Consider the following 23132-nt stretch of genomic DNA (forward strand, 5'->3'; position numbering starts at 1 on the left):
TAGATTGTAGAAACAGAGTTCAGATTGTAGCCTGAGAGATTAGGTGATGTGTGGAAAGTTACACAGCCAGTTTCTTTGATACATCCTGGACAAGGATTTTTCTCCCTGATTCAGCCCAGGTCTCTGGACACTCTAGTCACATGTTTAGAGAAATATCAGTTTTTCTGTCTGAACTGCATTACAGTTGCTTTGTGTGCATGTGTGGGTGAGGAAAATATTTTATAAACTCATTCACAGTCATCTTCAGAATTAAACTTGAGCTGAAGAGATCACTTCATTTAATTGGTGTTGGATTGCTTGTCAACTGCTGTACTTATTTTGCAATAGTAAGTGTACTTTTATTTTCTAATTAAACTTTTTATTTTGAAGTAATTGAAGATTCAGGTGCAGTCTTGCAGTTAAGAGATAATGAGATCCTCTGTACCATTTATCCAGTTTTTTTTTAATAATAACATCTTGTAAAACCATAGTACAAGACCACAACCAGGACGTTGCCATTGATACTGTGAAGGTAAATTTCCATCATCACAGCATCCCACAGGTTTCCCTTTTATACCACATCCACTTCATTTCCACCTCACTTCCTCCTTAACCCGTGACAACCACTAATCTGTTTTTTATTTCTATAATTTTCTCATTTCAAGACTGTTATATAATGGACTCATATAGTATATAACCTTTTGGAATTGGATTTTTTTTCATGGAGCAAAATTCTCTGGAGCTTTCATCCAGGTTGTTGGATGTGTCATTGAGTTGCTCCTTTTAATTGCTGAGTAGTATTCCATGGTATGGATATACCACCTTTGTTTGAAGGACATCTGGTAGTTCCATTGTTGGGCTACTATGAAGGAGGCTTCTATAAACATTCCAGTATAGTAATATATAATGTCACCTAATGAAAACATAAGTCTTCAGTGGATGGAACTGGAGGGTATTATGCTAAGTGAAGTAAGTAAGGCAGAGAAAGACAGATACCATATGTTTTCACTACTTAACAGAAGACCATGAGGGAGGGGAAGGGGAAAAAAAAAGTTAGAGGGAGGGAGGGAGGCAAACCATAAGAGACTCTTAAATATTGAGAACAAGCTGAGGGCTGAGTGGGGAAAGTAGGGGATGGGCATTGAGGAGGGCACCTGTTGGGATGAGCACTGGGTGTTGTATGGAAACCAATCTGACAATAAATTATATTTAGTATATATATAAAAAAAGAAAACATAAGTCTTCAATCCTCTGGGATAAATTGCCAGGAGTGTAGTTGCTGGGTCACATGGCAGTTGCATGTTTAGTTTTAATGAGAAACTGCTAAACTGTTTCCCAGAGTTTCTGTACTGTTTTCCATTCCCACCAGAGATGTTATGAGGGATCATCAGCATTTAGTGTTCCTATTTTTTATTTAGACGTTCTGATAGGTATATATGTATGTATGTATCACAGGTATGTGGTTTTAATTTGCATTTCCCTAGTGGCTAATGATATTAGCATCTTTTCATGGGCTTGTCATCTGCATATTCTCAAGTGAAATGTCTCTTCATTTCTTTAGCCCATTTTTGAATTGGATTTTGTTTACTGTTGATTTTAGAGTTTTCTTTTTAAATATGTTCTGGATGCTAGTCCTTTCTTGATACATAGTTTGCAAATGTTTTCTCAGTCTGTTGTGTTGTTGTTGTTGTTGTTGTTGTTGTTGTTGTTGTTTCATCCTCTTAACAGAGTCTTTTGCAGAGCAAAAATTTTCAATTTCGATTAAATCTATTTTATGTTTTTCCTCCTATGGATTATACTTTTGGTGTCAAGTCTAAGAGCTCATTGCCTAACCCTAGATCTCAAACGTTTTCTTATTTTTCTCCTAAAAGTTTTGTGGTTTGTGTTTTACATTTAAGCCCATGACCCATTTTGAGTTAATTTTTGTATAAGGTGTAAGACTTAGATCAAGTGTAACTTTTTGGCCTACAGATGCTCCAGTACCGTTTATTGAAAATATTGTCTATCCTCTATTGAATTGCTTTTGCCCTTTGCCAAAAAACCATTTGAACATACCTGTGTGGATCTATTTCTGGGTTCCCTATTAGCACTAGCACATAGTCTTGATTCTTGTAGCTATGTAAGTTTTGAAATAGAGTAGACTTATTCCTCTCACTTTATTCTTATTTTTTCAGAAATTATTTTGGCTATTCTAGTTACTGTGCCTTTCATTATAAGTTTTAGAATAGTCTTGTCTATATCTACAGAGAATTTTGGTAGGATTTTGATAGGAATTGTATTAAATCTGTATATCAATTTAGGGAGAATTGAAGTCTCTACTATGTTGAATCTTCCAATTTATAGACATGGTATCTCTTCCAATTTCTTTATATTTTCTTTCATTTCTTTCATCAGCATTATGTAGTTTTCAGCATACAAGTCCTGTATGTTTTACTAGATTTAAACCCATTTCATTTTTTAAGCAATTGTAAATTGTATTGCATTTTTAATTTTATTGTCCACATATTCAGTGTTAACATGTGGAAATACAGTTGATTTTTGTATGTTTATCTTGTATCCTTTGACCTTACTGAATTCATTTATTCTAGGAACTGGGATTCCTCCTAGATTCCTTGGGATTTTCTTCATAGAAAATCTTGTCATTTACACATAGAGACAGTTTTATTTCTTTCTTTCTAGTCTGTTTGCCTCTTGCTGCCTTATTTATGCTGGTTAGGACTTGTAACATTATTTGAATAAGAGTGGTGAGAACAGACATACTTGCTTTGTTTGTGATGGGGGGAAAACATTCAGTCTTTTATCACAGATGTAGATTTTTTTGTAGATGTTCTATCAAATTCACAAGGGATTTTGGTCTGTAGGTTTTTGTATTGTCTTTATTTAGTTTGGTATCAGGGTAATAATAGTTTCATAAAATTAATTGGGAAGTGTTCCCTCCTTTTTCTGGAAGAGACTGTATGTATAGTATTGGTGTTAATTCTTCCTTAAATGTTTGATAGACTTCTTTAGTGAAACCATCTGGGCGTGGAGATTTCCTTTTTATAGTTTTAAAATTACAAATTTAATTTCCTTAGTTGTTATGTGGCTATTAATATTATTTCATATTGGGTGAGTTGTGGTAGTGGGTGGTTTTGTGATCCATTCCTTCTAAGTTGTTATTTTTATGTGTATGAAGTTGTTAATAATATTCCCTTATATTGATGTCTTTGGGGCCTGTAATAATATTCCCTGTTCCATTTCTTTTTTTTTTTTTTGAATTTTAATGTTTTATTTGTGTGAGAGAGAAAGGATGTGGGTGGAGGGGAGGGGCAGAGAGAAGGGGGTGGAGTGGGGACAGAGGATCTGAAGCTGGCTCTGCACTGTCAGCAGAGAGCCTGGATGCTGGGCCTGAACTCAGAGTGTGAGGTCTTGACCTGAGCCAAGTCAGACACTTAACCACCTGAGCCACCCAGGCATCCCTCCCTGTTCCATTCCTAATAGGGTTATATTGTGTCTTCTGCCTTTCTTGGTCAGTCTTGTTAGAAGTTTGTCAATTTCATTCATCTTTTCAAAGAACCTGCTTTGTTTCATTGATTTTTCTCTGTTGTTTTTCTATTTTATTTATTTATTCATTTATTTTAAAGTTTATTTTGAGAGAGAGAGAGAGAGCAGGAGCAGGGGAGGGCAGAGAGAGAGAGGGAGACAGAGGATCTGAAGCAGGCTCTGTGCCTGATGCAGGGCTTGATATCACAAACCGTTAGATCATAACCTGAGCGGAAGTCTGATGCTTAACTGAGCCACCCAGGTGCCCTTGTTTTTCTGTTTTAAATATAACTGATTTATGATCTTTATTTCCTTTCATTTGCTTGTTTTCGGTTTATTTTGCTCTTTTTCTAAGTTTTTACGGCAGACCTCAGATCATTGATTTGAGACTTCCTCGTTTCTAATATATGGACTTGATGGTGTGAACTTTCCTCACAGCATGGCTTTAGCTGTGTCCCACAAATTTGGGTATGTTTTATTTTCATTTTCATTCTACCTTTATTATTTAAAGAGTTATATTAAATCTCGCTTGATACTCAGGTTTCCAGGTTTTTTTTGTTTTGTTTTTTTTAAGAGAAGAGGACATCAAGACTCTGAAAGTTTTGTATTTTGCTGATGGAATCATAGCTGGTGATGGTGAGATCTGCTCTTGGCATATTGTTTCTGCCAGTCTCCAGGATGCCCCTTATTAGTAATTGCATAAGTTTTATTTCAAAAGATCTTGACTATATAGTTATATATTGCTGACTGCGATAATAGATCTTGAAATAACATTAACTACCTTTTCCTTTCTCCTGAGAAAAGCACCTATAAATTCCCACTTACGAAAACTTTTAAATGGTATCCATATTTTTTCAGTTCTTATCTGTATTTGTCATTTCCTCTTTCAGCTGCAATGCTTCAGAACTCTTATGTTTCTTTTTTAGTTATCTTTCAGTGAGGATGTTTGTATCTTAGAGGCTTCCCTCATTTTATTTTCCATTTCAAAGTTGTGATTCTTAATTCTTTACTTTCACGTCTTGGAATTAATGACCACCTCAGTGCCTTGATGTATTTTCATTTCGTCATCTGGAGAGACTTCTTTCCTACTGATCCATATCCTATAATCATTATGGGATAATGAAAGACCAAGTTCCTTTCTCACCTTCTCTAAAACTTTTCCAGAGAATTCTAATCCTCGACAATCTGTCATACTACTTGTTTGCCACTTAGTCACATGCTACCTTGTAATACTTCCTAACTTATGTTTGTATTGTTACTTAACTTTTTGCATCAATTAAATTTTAATGAGCCTTGCATTTTCCCCCTCTATTAAATGATCTGTCTTCAGGAAGAGAGCCTGTAATATTCTTTGTATCCTTCATACCATGATTTTATATTGTTTAGGACAGATGTTGATTACATTTTATATGGAAAATAAGTTCACCTTGAATCATTTTATTCTTGTTCAATGTTAAATGCTTAAATTATGAATTCTTGTAGGTAGCCAGGAGCTATTTCTTAGTCTACATTTATGCTTTCATGAAGCTCCACCTTCATCCAGGCTGGACACAGATAGTGTCATATCTTTTAGGTATTTCCAGACTGATTTTGATCCTAACATAGTCCCAGACTATACCTATTTGTACTGGTATGTATGTATGTATTTCAGTGTGTGGAAGAGGAGGAAGAAGAAGGGTGCTTTTAAAATTTTATATTTTACTACAAATAGATTTTCTCTCTTTAGGAATATGTATCAGACCTCATTTTTAATCATATTAAATATAGCTTTCTCTGCTTAAGATTTTAAGTATTCCTAATATAAAATACCTGATTCTAAAAGCTCTTTTACTGGGAACTTTAATTTTTACAATTTCTTGTCATTTATTGGAAGGAAATTTGATTTAGATGGTGCTGTATTTTAAAAATTTACTTAACACCTTGTAAGATATGTATCTACTACTGGTTTGAAGATCAGGGAAGTAGGAATCACATTTATAGTCTCAATAACATAAATAAAAGATTAAAAACTCATTTTAAATACCTTTAAAATAAATATTATGTTGTAGTAGACTGGGATATAGCATTTAGATTTTGTTAGTATTACCTTTAGTAAATATGCATGTTGTGCTCTAATATTCTTCCCATTTTTGAAAATTTGTCTTTGGCAGTTACACTTATTTGAAATTAACTGCTCTTTTTTGCATTTCTTAGCAAGTATAGAGATTTTTCTTTTTTTTTTAAGTTTTTTTTTATTTTGAGAAAGGGGGGCCATGCGTGGGTGAGGGGCAGAGATAGACGGGGAGGATCCCAAGCAGGCTCCACATTGATAGCTCAGAGCCTGATGAGGGGCTTAAACCCAAAAATGCAAGATCATGACCTGAGCCAAAATCAAGAGTCGAACGCTTAATGGAATGAGCCACCCAGGTACCCCAGTCTAGAGATTTTTCATTGAGGATTTAGCTAAAATAGTTTAAGTATAGTAGAACTCAAAGTTCATTCCAGAACATCTTCTTCTTTTTTTTTCTTAGGAAGACGTCTTTATTGCTAAATTTAATGGACACATTTTATTAGTTATTTAATATTTCAGAATTTCTTGTTGCTGGTCCCTTCTTTAAAACAATTCCTCCCCCTTCAAGATGTCGTAACTGTAGGATTTTCTTTCTGTTTTCTTTTTTAAAAAAATTATTTCCTTATGTTTTAAATTTTATTTATTTATTTATTTATTTATTTATTTATTTATTTATTTTTATATATGAAATTTATTGTCAAATTGGTTTCCATACAACACCCAGTGCTCATCCCAACAGGTGCCCTCCTCAATGCCCATCACCCACTTTCCCCTCCTTCCTACCCCCCCCATCAACCCTCAGTTTTTAAGAGTCTCTTATGGTTTGGCTCCCTCCCTTCTAACTTTTTTTTTTTTCCTTCCCCTTCCCCCATGGTCTTCTGTTAAGTTTCTCAGGATCCACATATGAGTGAAAACATATGGTATCTGTCTTTCTCTGTATGACTTATTTCACTTAGCATAACACTCTCTAGTTCCATCCATGTTGCTACAAGAGGCCATATTTCATTCTTTCTCATTGCCCAGTATTATTCCATTGCTTCTTTTAAAGGTGAATTTTGTTTGCCAGTCTTTTTTTTTTTTTAGAGAGAGAGAGAGAGGGAGAGAGAGCAAGCACGAGCTGAGGAGAGGGGCAGAGGGAGAGAGAGAATCTCAAGTGGGCTCCATGTTCAGCTCAGAGCCCCAGTCAGGGCTATATCCCATGACCCTGGGATCACAACCTCAGCCGAAATCAAGAGTTGGATGCTCAACTGACTGAGCCACTCAGGCACCCCTCCCTTGTTTGCCAGTCTTAAAGTTGTTCAGTATTATATTTTGGCAGCCCCCTTTTCCTTCTCTGTTTTGTTCAATTTAAATAATGTTACGTCAGATGTACAGGTTTCCCTTTGGCTCTCTATAAACCATATTATCATAGACAAATGAAGGTGTGTGATTACAGTTTTACCTAGAGAAGTCTTGAGTCCTGGAACAGTGCCAGGTGTCTTAGTACATGATCCCTTTAGACCTTGGTTTGAAGAAACATGGTTACCATATTCTCTCAGTAACCATGAATTGATTACATTGGGAATTCTAGAATTTTCAGTTTCTTTCAGTCTGTTTTTTCAGACACTAGATCATTTTAAGTTACAGAGTAAATAAATTGTTGGGGCAAATTTTAAAAAGTGAACTGGGTATTGAGGCTAGAAAGGAAGGTAAAGGCAAACAGCATGTGAAAGATTTTTGAAATGTATCCTAAGGGAGATACAAGCTGAGGAGAAGGACCCTAGGCTTTAGAATTTCACTTCTACGTCTTTCTCTTATAGGGGAAGATGCTTGAAAACTGAAGTGACAGGAAGTGGTAGTTTCTGTGATAGGAACATGGGAGAGCTAAGGCTGTAGAACCTCTATTAGGGGAGAGGGATAAAGATATACCCTCTCAGCCAAGTTCCATTTAATGCTGTCCCAGGTCTTTTTCCATTTAAGGAATCCTACATAATCTGATACTAAACCTGAGACAACTGACAGATGTAAAAAAGTAAATATATGGCAGTATTTTAGAGATTGCATAGTCATCATTTAGTTAACAAAAGATAGGTCCCAGAAATGCTTATGACCAGACGTAGAAATTAGATAGGAGACACAGGATTATTTGCTGGAATATCAGACTTGAGTAATGTATTAAATTGAAAAATAAACTAAAATAATGCCATATGTTGAACAAAGTAATATATACTTAGGAAGAAGAAGGGGCTACCATTGGGAAAGAAAAGTTAATTGTGTTTGAGATTTGGATGTGGGGTAAGACCAGGAGGATGATCTGGCCCTGCAGGTCCTTGCCAGGCATAATGGGTGCTCTAGCCCCTTCAAACTAGTTTCAGACAGCCTATTGTCATATGACCCAGGGATTTACCAAAGAGAAGATGGGAGAACCATGAGACATCTTCTCTGATCTCCTTTTACCTCTCCTCTTAAGAACTAGGTCAAGTTTATCCTACCTTCTGTGTGAGCTATGCTTATAGAGACAGCAAAGAGTCCTGTTATTCTGTTTATTATGATATGTGTAGAAAGGTATTTTGTGAGTCATCTGTATGCTGTTTTTTTCATAGATGAATATAAAATGTGCACAGCAATATTTTCCTTAGTTGAATGTATACCTTTTAGCTGGAATGTTACTTTGCACTGCGGATTAAGCCAGAGATGATTGAATCAGTTTTGAAAATAAAAAGATATCTTTGTTGTTTTTTTTTAAATGTTTATTTATTTATTTTGAGAGAGAGTGAGAGCGAGTGGGGGGAGGGGCAGAGAGAGAGGGAGAAAGAATCCCAAGCAGGCTCTGCACTGACAGTGTGGAGCCCGAGGGAGGGCTCACGAACTGTGAGATCATGACCTGAGCCAAAATCAAGACTTGGATGCTTAACCAACTAAGCCACCCAGATGCCTGAACATGAGATGCCTTTTAATTGTATTTACCAATCAAGAGAAAATTCACTTAAAATTTTTTAAGGTTTTTTTTTTTTTAAAAACTAAAGTGAACTTTACCCATTATTTTCAATTTCTTTGTACATACTTTTACTTTTTTTAGTGGTCTAGTAATCTTTAAAGATCTTTGCAAAAGTTAAAGTATTCAAGATACATTTTTATATGGTTTTCTCCTTTGCTGCTTTGAGTAAATCCACTGGGGTAATTGGATAATACCAAATGCTAAAGTGCATTCACTGTGACAAGTACTTTAGTTGTAATATCACATTTATCTTCCCAACCCTAGGAGCTCAGAACTGTTATTTTCATTTTGGAGGGATGAGGCTTAACTTTCTCAAATTTTGCTGAGAAGTCTTGTTTTGTTTATGTTGTTGTTGTACCTCCTTGTCCCAGGCCCTCCTACATGGCTTTGGCAGTTATTTAGTGCTCCAACAGTTTGCGTCTGTTGCCACCATAAGCAATTAATTCTAACAGCCTTCTTAAGCCATACATTTATACTGATGTCATGTCAATTCTTCTCTACTGTGACATGGGCCATTGAGATCATTTCTAGGGGATCTCTGTTTTGGGAGAAGACAGGCTGCTTGTCATATGGTAACAGAGATTCTGTTGTATAGAAAAGAAATCTAATATGCAGTTTCCACCTAACTCTGAGAGCCAAAAGAACTTCATACTGAATTGTAATTTGAGCAATTGGAGAAAATATTTTAATCTCCTTTTGCATTTGCTTATTTTGGTGTATATTTACTTTTTTATTGCTGCTTACAAATTATCATTTGTTGTCTCAATGACCTAGTTTATCCTCACATATTCTAAGTTTTTGTTAGCTTCTGCTTTCTCGTGAATTGATTACTTATGTTTAGTTAGAAAATTTTGTTATATCTTCATAAATTAAGCTTTTTTATTGAGGTATAATTTATGTGTAGTGAAATTTACCCTTTTTTATTATAAAGTCTTAGGAGTTTTGATGAACACATATAGTTGTGTGTAACTACAACTATAATCAAAGATATAGAACATTTCTATCACCATTTCCATCCCCTGTTATTCCTTTGTGCTTCTTTGTAGTCCTCCTCCATCTCTGACAATCACTGATCAGTTTTCTGCTCCTGTTGTTTTGCCTTTACCAGAGTGTCCTACATATGGAATTATTGTAGCCTTGAGCTGGCTTCTTTCACTGAAAGCAATACTTTTGAGATTTGTCCATGTTGTTGCATGTTCCTTTTTATTGCTGAGTAGTACTCCATTGTATGGATGTATCACAGTTGAGTTTGTTCATTCTTTATTTGAGGAATACTTGGGCTGTTTCCAGTTTTTAACAGTTTTGAATAAAATCACTGTGTACGTTCACATACAGGCTTTTATGTGAATATAAGTTTTTTATTTCATCTGGGTTGATATCTAGGAGTAAGATTGCTGAGTAGAATGGTAGGTATGTATTTAAGAAGCTGTCAAACTGTTTTCCGAAATGTTTGTACCAATTTGCCTTCCTAACATTAATGACTGAGAACCCTTGTTGCTCTGCATCTTTGCCAGTATTGTTAGTTTTTTAAAAAGTCATTTTTATAGGTATATAGTCATATCTTGTAATTTATTTGGCTTTATCTAATGAGTGATGATGTTGAGCTACTGTCATTTGCTTATTTGCCATCTCTGTATTCCTGGTGAAGTATCTGTTCAAATATTTTCCCATTTTTAAAATTAAGTTATTGTATAATTATTGAGTTGTACAAGTTTTAAAAAGATACGTTTTTCATATTCCTTTATGATATAAATAATTTACAAATGTTTTATCAATCAAAGTATGTGTCTTGAGTTTTCATTCTCTTAACAGTGTCTTGAAGAGCAGAAGCTTTTTTGGTTTATTAGGTTCAATTTATCATTTTTTTCTTTTATGGATCATGCTTTTGGTGTGGTAGCTAAGAAGTTTTTGTCTAACCTAAGGCCACAAGGTTTTATGTATACAATCTGTTTTGAGTTAATTTTTGTATATGTTACCAGGTTCCTTTTTTGTTTTTGTTTTTGTTTTTTGGGGGGAGATATTGGAATCTTAATTATTCTGGCACCATTTAAAAATTTTTTTTTAAATGTTTATTTTTTTTTGAGAGACAGAGACAGAGTGCAAGTGAGCGAGGGGCAGAGAGAGAGAGAGAGAGAGAGAGAGAGAGAGAATCCAAAGCAGACTCCAGGCTCTGAGCTGTCAGTGCAGAGCCTGATGTGGGGCTTGAATTCATGGACTTCGATATCATGACCTGAACTCAAATCTGATGCTTAACTAACTGAGCCACCCAGGCGTCCCTCTGGTACCATTTTTAAAAAACACTATCCTTTCCACATTGAATTGCATTTGCACCTTGTTGGAAATCTACCTCCCCCTCTCCTTTGACTGCTCTGGCTCACATCACTCTCTTTCCTTCATGATATTGACCACACTTTGCTTTCTTGTTTAACTGCCTCCTCTTCATTAAGCTCCTTGAGAGGAGGAGGTTTTGTATGGGACCAAGGATAGAAAGGGTATCCAAGCAGAGGTAATGATAATTGCTGGGGTAGAAATTTGGCATGTCTGAAAACATGCCAAAAGGGGTCATCAAAAACAACATGAAGCTGCAGAAATAGATGGTGGTCAAATCCTGTAGGGCCTTAGTGAGGCCATAGTACCAAAGGAGACTATGGTCTAGGACAAAAGGATTGGCATAGAGAGGGAACAGGGCATCATCACACTGCGATACTCCTTTTTGCCAAAGTGTATAAAAGAGCGGCAATAAAAAATTTCATTTATTTATTACCTGTGTCATGTTTCACAGCTCCCTAAAGAGTTCTGCCCACTGCTTTTCTTGGGTTAAAATGGATTAAGCCTTCCTTACGTATTGGTTATTTTAGTCAGAATATAGTAATGTTTTACTAAATTTACATGTGACTAAACTTTTCCCAGAGGAGATTTGCGAGAGCTACGTTTCAAGGATTCCTGTCACTAATGGATACCTCTTGTAGCACAAAACCTGGAGATGGCCTGGTTGACCCTTTACTCCTCATTGCCACTTCCAGATCATTCTCCTCTCCTCCCTAAACATTCTCTCTTGACTTTCAATCAGCTATCCCACTGTATACTCACTATCTCTCTGTTACATTCATCTCTGAAACTTATCTGCCTCCATGCTTGATGGTGTAGGTACTGGCTCCCTGTGATTCTCCAACATTAGATCTGTGGTAATTCTATGGGATTTCAGTATCCACATGGATTATCCTTTCAGTACCCTGCCTTTCAGTTTTTGGCCTCTTCTCCTTCAATGTCTTGTATTCTGTTCCCTGCTTTCACCTGTCCTTCTTGTGGTTAATATCTTGACCTTGTTATTCCCTGTAAATGCGGCCCCTCCAGGCAGTCCACTCAGCCACACCTCCTACCTTTTCTGTTTACTCCCTGTGGTACCAAGTCCCACAATTCTTTGACCTGACCTGTTGTTCCTACTACCTTTTCCCTTCCTTCATGTCTTCCATGCTCTTTCCCCTTTTTGCCCAGTTGTAAGTCCTTCCTCATAACATTTATAGTCATTTCCTTGCGTGTCTCAGTTCCCTTCCTTGCTTCATCATTCTCCACTGGCAAAAGCCACACACAGTGAAATTATACTATCTCCAGACTCTGCTCATGCAGCCTCACAGCTGAATAAGATTGAGGGTAATCATGCTGAATGGTCTCACTCTTAAGTCATGACCACTGGACTCCGGAGGCCTTGGTGCTGCCTGAAAATTGTACCACATTTTCTTCATTTATTTGCCCTCTAATTCTTCTAGATTAAGGATCTTCTAGATTAAGGGTTTTCTTTATAGGGTCAAATAGTATTTTCAGCGTTGTAAGCCAGATGGTCTCTCACAACTATGCAACTCTGTTGTGGCCTGAAAACAACCACACACAATATGTAAAGGAATGATAGTGGCATACTCTCTCCTCCCCCAAAGGCTTTCTTTACCTGTCTTCCAGGATTCCACATATATCTGGATTTCTTTCACCCTCTTTGGCTGATCTTTCTCAGTCACTTAGACTGGTTGCTCCTCAGTTCCCCAGCCTTTAAATGTTGGAGTTCCCCCAGCGTTCACTTCTGTGATCCCTTTTCTTTTCTAAATACCTTTTACTCCGTGGGTGATTTCATCTCTTCCTGTAGCATTGACTACTTGCCATGTACTGATGACTTCAGAATTTTCACCTGTGATCTAGAGATCCTTCACTCTTAACTTGTCTATCCAGCTACCTACCTAGTACCTCCACTTCAGCATCTAATAGGCATTTCCAATTTAATATGTTTCAGAGAGAACTCCTGACCTTCCACAGTCCTCATTCTATTGTCTTCCCAGTTCCAGTAAGTGGAAGCTCCCTCCTCCATGTTGCTCAAATAAAAAACTTGGAAACCATTCTCTATATCTCTTTACATCCCACATTGAACATTCAACAAGTTCTAATTTTTTTTTAATGTTTGTTTATTTTTGAGAGAGACTGAGACAGAGCTCACGTTGGGGAGGAGCAGAGAGAGACACACACACAGAATCCAAACCAGGCTCCAGGCTCTGAGCTGTCAGCACAGATCCCAATGTGGGGCTCGAATTCACAAATGGTGAGATCATAACCTGAGCCAAAGTCGAAGTCTTAACCTACTGACCAGCCAGGTGCCTCTCAACAAGTTCTACTTTTGAGGTAGATCCAGAATTTAACCATGTCTTACCTCTTACATCATTCACATTCTGCCATGATCTCTTTTCTTGAATTAACATAGTAGCTTCTTAACCAGTCTACCTGTTTCTGTGTTGCCATTATTTTTTTGAATTTTTGAATTTTATTTAAATCCAAGTTAGTTAACATATAGTATATTAATTTCAGGAGTAGGATTTAGTGATTTATCACTTGCATATAACACCCAGTCCTCATCCCAACAAGTACTCTCCTTAGTGCCCATCACCCATTTAGCTCATTCCCCCTACCCAACACCCCTCCAGCCAGCCTCAATTTGTTCTCTGAATTTAAGAGTCTCTACAGTTTGCCTCCCTCTTTTTATCTTATTTTTCCTTCCCTTCCCCTATGTTCATCTGTTTTGTTTCTTAAATTCCACATATGAGTGAAATCATATATTTATCTTTCTCTGACTGACTTACTTCACTTAGCATAATACACTCTAGTTCCATTTGCCTTGCCATTCTTTAGTCTACTCTCAACATAGTAGCTGTAGCGAACTATTTAATACAAAGAGAAATCATGTCTTTCTTATGCTAAAAACTCTTCAAAGCCAGTCCTTACATAATTTGGCTCTCATTTCTCTCTGACCCCTCTGCATCTCCCTTCCTCCCCTGCAGCCACCAGCCACATTGGCCTCCTTGATGTTCCTCATACCAACAGCAACATCTGCCTCAGGATCCTTGCAATGGTTTAATTCCTTCTGCCTGGAATGCTCTTCCTCCAGATAGCCCCTTCATCTGCTCTCCTCCCTTAACTCCTTCAGGTCCCCTAACTCCTACGTCTTCAGGACATACTTACCACCTTTCCAGTTAGGCCTTCTCTAACCTCAGGGCACCTGGCTGGCTCAGTCAGTAGAGCATGCAACTCTTGATCTCAGGGTTTCGAGTTTGAGCCAACGTTGGGTATAGAGATTACTTAAAAAAAGTAAAATCTTTAAAAACAAAACCAAAATGATCTCTCCTCACTCATGCCACCTCCACATTTCCTGTCCCCCTTTCTTGTCTTATTTTTCTTTATTGTGTTTATTATTCTCTTTTATTAGCAGTGTCTGCTTTATGCCTGTCTTTCCCTAACTGGAATGGAAGCTCCCTGATGGCCAGGACTTTTTTCTGTTTTGCTCAGTTATACTTCCCCCATACCTAGGATAGTTCCTGGAACATAGTAGTCATTCAATACATACCTTTTGAATAAATGCATTTTTATAGATATTTGAAAAATACTTATATTCTGTTAGTCTCTGTTAAATTCACATAAATGATAATATTAATGGTTATCAAGAAGAAAAGGTAGTATTCTCTTCCCTCTAAGAATCAGACTCCAGGTGTTTGTCCATATGCATAAATAATCTGTAACCATGGTGTCAATACAGTTTTATATTCTTATTTTGCTACTTAATATCACATCATGTCATTAACCTTAATTTTCATAACTATCATTTCCAATTTTTTGTAAAAAAAGTATTTCAACATAGACTTATATGGAACTTCTTCCTTTTTTTAAAAAAGATTTATCTTTTTCTGACTTGTAAAAATAGGATAATACTTTCTAAACTGCAGCCTGTTACTAGTAATATATAGCATTAACTATGTTCAGTCTAAAAATCAAGACTGACTGGCTTAGTGAGTTAGGTTAAATTTTTAGTGCTCTAAAATGTGGAAGAATTACCAATATGGATGAATTCCAGTCTTAGGGAATCAGTGGCAACTTCAAGAGAAATGGGAATTATCACTGTATTTATTTATTTATTTATTTATTTATTTATTTATTTATTTATTTATTTATTGTTAATGTTTATTTTTGAGAGAGAGACAGAGAGAGAACATGAGTGGGGGAGGAGCAGAGAGAGAGGGAGTCACAGAATCCGAAGCAGGCTCCAGGCTCTGAGCTGTCAGCATAGAGCCCAACGTGGGGCTTGAACTCAACGAACTGCAAGATCATGACTTGAGCCAAAGTTGGATGCTTAACTGACTGAGCTACCCAGGTGTCCCACCACTGTATTTATTTTTAATAATCATGTAAAAGTTACCCTAGATTAATTATACACTTGACTGAAGACTTCAGTGGTTATGTAGAATCTCCTTGAGGGATCCAGAGCGCTCATGAAAACCTTAAACTCAGTATTTCCAAAATTGCATCAAACCAGTGCTGATTTATCTCATTTTCTTTCCTGCCTCACAGTAACATCTACCAAATTACCATGGGCATGGCTTTGAAGGTGGGCATGGCTTCACTCTAAGGCAGAGTGGATGTCCAGCCCCCTGTTTCCTTGTCCAGGCTTACCTCTTCTGTCCACCTTGCACTTAACCTTAAGCCTCCTTAGGCTTGAATGATAATGAGCTTACTGCAGTTTTCCTAGCTTTCCTAGTATACTTGCATGCTTTTGCACACATTGATTCCTCTACTTTCTTTTCCCATTTGCTAGGAATATTCCTATTTCTCCTTCAAGTCTTTGCTCAAGGCTTTTCTTGGCAGTACCTTCTCTGACCATGCAGGGTTCAGTATACCCCGAGCTACTGTGGTGTTTATAAGTTGAATGCATGTCTCCCCACAGTACTAAAATTTAAATTGCAAGGATATTGGCTTATTCACCTTTGTTATTCTGTCCTGAAGATGGAAAACCTTTTAGTAAGTATTGTGTACATTTGTGGAATAAATAAAAAGCAGTATATTGATAGTCTTCATACTGACTCCTCAGTATTCTTTTTTCCCAGATATTCCATGTCAATTTTAAGTCTTTTAATTTAATTTAATTTAATTTAATTTATTTTTTTATGTCTATTTATTTTAGAGAGAGAGACAGAATGCAAGTGGAGGAGGGGCAGAGAGAGAGGGAGACACAGAATCCAAAACAGGCTGTAGGCTTGGGTGGCTGGGCTCAAACCCACGAATCTTGAGATCATGACCTTAGCTGAAGTCAGACACTTAACTGACTGAACCCCTATTTTTTTACTTTTTAGAGAGAGTGCACACAAGCCCAGGAGAGGGACAAAAAGAGAAAGAAAGAGAATCTTAAGCAGGCTCCCCATTCAGCTCAGAGCCCGACGTGGGGCTCAGTCTCATGTCCCTGGAATCATGATCTGAACTGAAATCAAGAGTCATACTGTCAACCAACTGAGCCACCCAGGTGCCCCTAAGTCCTTCTAATGAATTTCTTCTGCCTTCCCCCCTTCTTCAGCTCCTTTTCCCATTTGCTTGCTTTTCCCATTTACTTTTCAAATTTGACTGGCTTTTTTTCATGAGTCTACATGGAACATGCTCCCTCTCCCAGGAATTCAAGCTGTCTACATTTCATTTTAATAGCCTTTGAGATTTAGTTCCAAAAAGCCTTTTCACATCAACTAGATGCAATTATGTCATGCCTGTCCTTACTTCCCCTTGTCTGAGCATGCAGTTTCCATGGCTCATTCTTCATTCTCCATATCACATACTTTTTCCTCACTGCTTGCTTATAGTTATACAGTCATAAAATCTGAGTTGAAAGAGACCTTAGAAGTTCATTATTTTTGCTTCTCACTCAGTGAAGGAATTGGCTCTGTGTGTCCAGTTGATGACTGTGTCACTGTTTAAACTCCCCCCCCCCCCCCGGGCCACTAACTGAATCCTTATGGGGACAGCCCATTCCACTCTTGCTAGGCAGCTCTAGTCATTCAGTAATTTCTCTTCACTGTGTCAGATTGACCTCTCTAGTCCATTCATGCATGCTAAGTTTTCCCTTGGGAACTCATTTCCCTAAAACAGACTATAGAGATGTTTGAATATACTTTGCTATCCCTTGATAGAGCAATAGGCTAAGAATGTTGGGAAAAATTCGGATTGCCTTGACTCACGCAGTGCTAGAAAATAATTTTTAGAAGGCTTAAAAATTTATGTGTAAGACATGAAACCCTTAAAGAACTTGGAAAAAATTCAGATGGATTTTTTTGAACCTCAGGGTATGAAAAGATTTTTTAAGCTTCACATTTAAGGAAGAAACCAGAAAGGAAAACATGGATTGGACTCTATGAAAATTGAAAGAGTCAGTGACAAATCAGGAAAAGATATTTGTAATACACATGAGAAGCACAGTTATATCTAACAGCTTTTGTTAATAAGAGGAACAAAAAAGGGGATACCCCGATGGGCAAATGGGGGAAAACATGAATTTAAGATTTATGAAAATATTCTGAAAAAAATACTCAAAATAGTGGACGTCAAATTAAGATGTCAGTGTTTGCCTGTGAACTTGACAAACACTTAAAAAGTGTTAATATACTGTATTGATGACTTCATAGTGAAATGAACATACAAATTTTATTTTTTGGTTTTTTTTTTTGAACATACTAATTTTGGAAATGTGAGCAGGTATATAGCCTTTTTGAGGAGGAGTTTGACAATATGTTCATACCTTTGATCAGGACAATATGTTCATACCTTTGATACTAGGAATTTATCATGAGGAAATTATCAGATGTACAAAATGATTGATGTTTATACAGGTGTGTCCCCTTGGGTCCTCTGGGAAGCAGATGCTGAAGTTAAGAGTGTTAGAAATAGATTGGGAGTGAGAAGCAGGGAGGGGAGGTAATGCCTGTAGGAGACAGGGAGGAAGCAGTACTGGAAAGGAAAAGGCTTCAGGCTCTGATGCAGATTTTGACAGCTGTGAAAGGAAAGAAGCTGAAGCAGAACTTGGCAGAGAGAGCCTCAGAGGATATTCAGGTCTGGCAGTCTGGGCCAACCCAGTGGAGACCACTCTGACTGCCTGTTAGGGGGGGCTCACCTAGTGCAGAAGGGGCCAGGCCCTGACACGCTCTTTGTGCTCAGTCCTGGGCTAGGGGCTGCCAGGAAGGAGTGGTCTTGGGTGGAATACTGTGCATCCTGAAGGCTCTAAAGCTGGAAGCTATCAGCCAACTGCATTCTTTGTAGCCAAAGGGCTAGTTCTTGCTGGAAGGGAGATGTAAGTACTATACCACAAAATGGATGTTCATTGCAGTGTTATTAAAATGACATGATTAGAAATGCTATTTTTTCCTATAATAAACATAAAGTACTCCCATTTCTAATTAAGAGTAGGAAGGTAACTTCAAGATAAGATTACATTTATTATTTTAAGCAGCCATGTATTACTGTAAACTTTTGTTAACCTTGATACCCCTAATTTTTTATCACATGAACTACTATCAAGAATTTACATGTCTTGATCTTTTGAGGCTGAATATTAGACTTTGTATTTACCCTCTAACTTTTATATTTACTGGAGATGATGGTAAAATTGAGGTGATATTTTGATGGGATTTAGACCACCCCAAACTGCCTTAAACTGAGACTGCCCTGGAGGAGATCCAGGTGTGCACATAGGAGGCCAATGTGTTGCTTTGCCTTACACTGCCCAGTCTCACTGGTTTCAGTTGAATTCTTTCTTTTTCCCCTGGGGTGTAATTAGCATCCACTTCTAGAATCAGGTAATGTTAGCACTTGTTTTTAGGAAAATTTTAGATCAACACTCTTAAGTTTATTTTAAAGTTTCCTTAACCTGAAGATTTAATAAAATGATTTTAATCAATGAGTCTGTGGAATCTTTCAAAGAACTCTAAGCCATACAATAGGCCTAGGTAATTATTTTGACCACTCTCTGCTTTTCGTTGTCTCTTACTTTTTTTTTTTTTTTTTTTGGTCCTAAAGGACTCCAAGAAACACACCAGGGGACAGTTTGAAAACTTTGGTTCTTTGATTAATTTCTTTTTAATACGATATTTATTGTCAAATTGGATTCTATACAACACCCAGTGCTCATCCAAAAAGATGCCCTCCTCAATGCCCATCACCCACCCTCCCCTCCCTCCTACCCCCCCATCAACCCTCAGATTGTTCTCAGTTTTTAAGAGTCTCTTATGGTTTGGCTCTCCCTCTCTAACCTTTTTTTTTTTTCCTTCCGCTCCCCCATGGGTTTCTGGTAAGTTTCTCAGGATCCACATAAGAGTGAAAACATATGGTATCTGTCTTTCCGTGTATGGCTTATTTCACTTAGCATAACACTCTCCAGTTCCATCCATGTTGCTACAAAAGGCCATATTTCATTCTTTCTCATTGCCACGTAGTATTCCATTGTATATATAAAGCACAATTCCTTTATCCATTCATCAGTTGATGGACATTTAGGCTCTTTCCATAATTTGGCTATTGTTGAAAGTGCTGCTGTAAACATTGGGGTACAAGTGCCCCTATGCATCAGCACTCCTGTATCCCTTGGGTAAATTCCTAGCAGTGCTATTGCTGGGTCATAGGGTAGATCTATTTTTAATTTTTTGAGGAACCTCCACAGTGTTTTCTAGAGCAGCTGCACCAGTTTTCATTTCCACCAACAGTGCAAGAGGGTTCCCGTTTCTCCACATCCTCTCCAGCATCTATAGTCTCCTGATTTGTTCATTTTAGCCACTCTGACCAGCACGAGGTGGTAATCTCAGTGTGGTTTTGATTTGTATTTCCCTGATGAGGCGTGATGTTGAGCATCTTTTCATGTGCCTGTTGGCCATCTGGATGTTTTCTTTAGAGAAGTGTCTATTCATGTCTTCTGCCCATTTCTTCACTGGATAATTTTTTTTTTTCGGGTGCGGAGTTTGGTGAGTTCTTTATAAATTTTGGATACTAGTCCTTTGTCAGATAATGTCATTTGCAAATATCTTTTCCCATTCCTGCGGTTGCCTTTTAGTTTTGTTGATTGTTTCCTTTGCAGTGCAGAAGCTTTTTATCTTCATGAGGTCCTAATAGTTCATTTTTGCTTTTAATTCCCTTGCCTTTGGGGATGTGTCAAGTAAGAAATTGCTGCAGCTGAGGTCAGAGATGTTTTTTCCTGCTTCTTCTCTAGGGTTTTGATGGTTTCCTGTCTCACATTCAGGTCCTTCATCCATTTTGAGTTTATTTTTGTGAATGGTGTAAGAAAATGGTCTAGTTTAATTCTTCTGTGTGTTGCTGTCCAGTTCTCCCAGCACTATTTGTTAAAGAGACTGTCTTTTTTCCATTGGATTTTCTTTCCTGCTTTGTCAAAGATTAGCTGGCCATACTTTTGTGGGTCCAATTCTGGAGTCTCTATTCTATTCCTTGGTCTATGTGCCTGTTTTTGTGCCAATACCATGCTATCTTGATGATTACAGCTTTGTAGTAGAGGCTAAAGGCTGGGATTGTGATGCCCCCTGCTTTGGTCTTCTTCAAAATTACTTTAGCTATTCGGGGCCTTTTGTGGTTCCATGCATGTTTTAGGATTGCTTGTTCTAGCTTCGAGAAGAATGCTGGTACAATTTTGATTGGGATTGCATTAAATGTGTAGATTGCTTTGGGTAGTATTGACATTTTAACAATATTTGTTCTTCCAATCCATGAGCACAGAATGTTTTTCCATTTCTTTATAGCTTCTTCAATTTCCTTCATAAGCTTTCTATAGTTTTCAGCATACAGATCTTTTACATCTTTGGTTAGGTTAATTCCTAGGTATTTTATGGTTCTTGGTGCAATTGTGAATGGGATCAGTTTCTTTATTTGTCTTTCTGTTGCTTCATTATTAGTGTATAAGAATGCAACTAATTTCTGTACATTGATTTTGTATCCTGAGACTTTGATTAATTTTATAAAGATAAAAATTGTGGGAAAATAAAATTAAAATGAAGCTATTAAAACCAAGTCACATTTCTTTTCCTCTAAGGCTCATTGTTATACCTAGAGAAAGGGGCAGTTTCAAGAATGTTTACAAGTAAGGAAACTTGTTATCTAATGTATTTTGTGAAAGAATCAGCAAATGTTTCCCCATAATTGGCTGATAGGAAAAAGGTCATCTACTATATGTCTCCCTAGGGACCCAGAACAATTGTGTGCCACCTCTGTTGTATTGCCGATACTCCCCAAAGTGAAATTTTGAAGAAATTTCCTTCAGCTATCTCAATGTTTTGGTACTTTTTTTCCCATGATTCATTATATATTATAACTTAAAAAAAAGTGTGTTAGACTTTGCCAGGAATTAAAGGTACTATATGTTTTTTACTTCTAGGTAGTGTATGTATAGATTTAAATATATATGTGTTTGTGAATGTATGATGTATATATGTATTTAAAACAAAGTGTAAAAGCAAACTGCATAATCGAGTGTAGGTAGTGGTTTCATTAGTCTAACTTAGGATGAGACTGTGATTGTCTGTCATGAGTTTGTGTTTCTCAGAGGTAAGTTCTTAAGGTCAGGGCTGTGTCTTACTCCTCTTGAGACCCTGGTACCCAGCACAGTGATTTACACATAGTAAGTGATCATTGATATTGCAGACTGGAATTTCACTTCCAGTTTGTTGTTTTGTTTTGTTTTGTTTTAATTTAGGTTTTGCCACTAGAAGGACTTGGTCAGCTCTTGTCCCCTTCTTATTTTACCTTCAATAATGTCCTGTTAATTTATTAAAACCTTTTTATTCTAAAACTTGTTTTGGAAATTTGACTAGTCAGGTAGCAGCAGTGGAAAATATTAAAAACAACTATTTATAATATTTTTATGTGACTCATTCATACTTCCTGATCAAAACTTTTATCCACAGAGATATTAAGTAGACTTTTTGGCAGGTATTCAGAAACACAGGAAGTGAATAATCAAAAGCAGATCTTTGAAATGAGCTTACATAAATGACAGAAAAATAACCTAGGTTTTATTAGTCAGAATTTAATGATGAACTAGTACAAAACTTATCCTGTTTTTTTAAGCAAATTTTACTTATCAACCGAATTGCTTACTAAGCAAGCATTTAACAAAAATATGCTATTCATTACATTAAAACCCTAAAGCTACTTTCTTACCATATTTTTTTTTACATCAGGAAGTAGCATTCAGCATGGGATGTTCTACACTTTTACTCGATTTATCTAAGGCAAGGCTCTCAACAGGGTCCCCAAACAGTTGTGTTCTGTGGTACTTCTTTGCCTTTACCAACAAGTGAGACTCTTGAGATAGACTCTTCAAAATTCCTCAGTCAGCTACTCATCTCTTGTCTCTAATCTGTTTCTCATCCTCCTTCATAACCTCATTCATAATAGCAAAAGGAGACAATGAACTTTTTTTTTCCCTGTACCAAACTACTGTACTCATGATTTACTTTCCCCAAATACAAAATTTTACCTCGCTCCAGTGCTTAGGGATTTTTTTCTACCCTAAATGCCACCTTCTCTCTTGGTATATATACCACTTTCCTGACTCATTTCAATATTATTGTCTTCTCTGAAAACTGCTTTGGCCTTTAATGATCTCTTTCTCCACATGTCTGTAACTACCATTGCTCTTTCCCTTAGTTCTTTCTTACTTTTCTGTTCTGGCATAGGAGAGGGACATGAGCTACTGCCTACATGCCACACAATGACCAGAGGTGAGACAGCTGGATGGAGGGAGTAAGGTGAAGTATATATATAATTAAAAAACAAAACCTTAGGCCAATTTGATGTGCTTTGTATCATTATGTAATTTTCACTTTTTAAATTATGAAAATATGGCTATTATCTGTAAGTGTTCATCACAGAGCTTTTGTTGTGTGCTTTTATATAAGGACATCTTCCAACTTACAGGAGTCATTTCATGTTGGAACAATGTGTTCAGTTGTATGTGTAGTGGTTAAGTCACAAGGCCAGCCTTCAAAAGCTTCTGTTACCCAGAATGTACAGAGGTAGATTGTTGTTAGCTTTCTGTAAAATCCAGTTATGATATATACCTGTCTATCTGTGAGATTGCATTCACAATCCCAGTGTGTGTGTGTATGGGGGCGGGTGTGTGTATGGGTGTGCATGGTGCCAGAAACACTATTTTCTTGCTACAGTGGTAAGGTTCTTCTCCCTTTCATCATATATTGTCATATACAAAACAGAATACTATACCACAGAATGAATGTAGTAGATCTACATACTAGAAGCAGTTTT

General features: G+C 37.0%; 1 protein-coding gene across 6 annotated transcripts in view; it reads left to right on the forward strand.

Moving 5' to 3' along the window:
• Positions 1 to 23132, forward strand: part of SEPTIN10 (septin 10) — a 66873-nt gene that overhangs the window by 3109 nt on the left and 40632 nt on the right. The window contains exon 1 of one of the 6 annotated variants that reach the window (XM_019434604.2): positions 13074 to 13190. The exons of the other annotated variants lie outside the window; for them this stretch is intronic. The gene's annotated coding sequence lies outside the window, so the exon portion shown is untranslated. Of the gene's footprint in view, positions 1 to 13073; positions 13191 to 23132 lie in introns of those variants that run through there. 6 annotated transcript variants of the gene reach the window in all.

This window comes from Panthera pardus, unplaced genomic scaffold (genome assembly GCF_024362965.1).
Source record: "Panthera pardus isolate Hobbes unplaced genomic scaffold, ASM2436296v1 HiC_scaffold_25, whole genome shotgun sequence".
Lineage (NCBI taxonomy): Eukaryota > Metazoa > Chordata > Mammalia > Carnivora > Felidae > Panthera > Panthera pardus.